We start from the raw sequence: 663 nt of genomic DNA on the forward strand, positions 1-663 counted from the left end.
TCACCCCCCTTCGGTCATGGGAGACCGCGAACATGGGTGAGGACGTCACTCCATGAGCTAAAGTTAGGCTGTCCTTGAGTAGTTTTAACTGTTTGCGCAGCTGAAAGAGGACTTTAAGGTCTGGATTGGAATCCAGTTCGCCTTTCGATGGAGTGTATTTGTCTGGGTCAGTCAGATACAGTATCATCGAGTTAATTGCAGGATCCAACTTCTGAAGTTGGATGATGTCTGGGTCAGTCAGCATTGGGCGTACAGAAACTGTGTTATCAGCAGGTTTAGCTGCAGCTTGTGCACGTGTGACTGCCATTACCTCAGTTGTAGCTTGTGACGACTGAGTGTTGAGTAGCCAGGAGGGGTCAAAGGACCACGTGGGTCCGTCAACGGCTCCTTCCTTGGCTAGGGAGTCTGCAAGGTCATTGTAGTACTTGTCATCGCCTGGGACTCTGGAGTGTCCTGGAACTTTCTTCCAGAAGATCTGTAGATCATGTGATGTCACCAAGTGATCACATGTCATGAAAAGCTCTTTGTGTTTTACCACCTTTTTGTTGCTTGTGAGAAAACCGTTCTGTTTCCACAGAGCGAGATGACACAAGAAACTAAGTCGAGCATAGTTAGAGTCAGTGCAGATGACTAGCGTCTGGATGGAGCGTTCCACTGCCATCT

This window comes from Nematolebias whitei, chromosome 15 (assembly GCF_014905685.2).
Source record: "Nematolebias whitei isolate Nwh7 chromosome 15, NemWhi1, whole genome shotgun sequence".
In the NCBI taxonomy this organism is placed as follows: domain Eukaryota; kingdom Metazoa; phylum Chordata; class Actinopteri; order Cyprinodontiformes; family Rivulidae; genus Nematolebias; species Nematolebias whitei.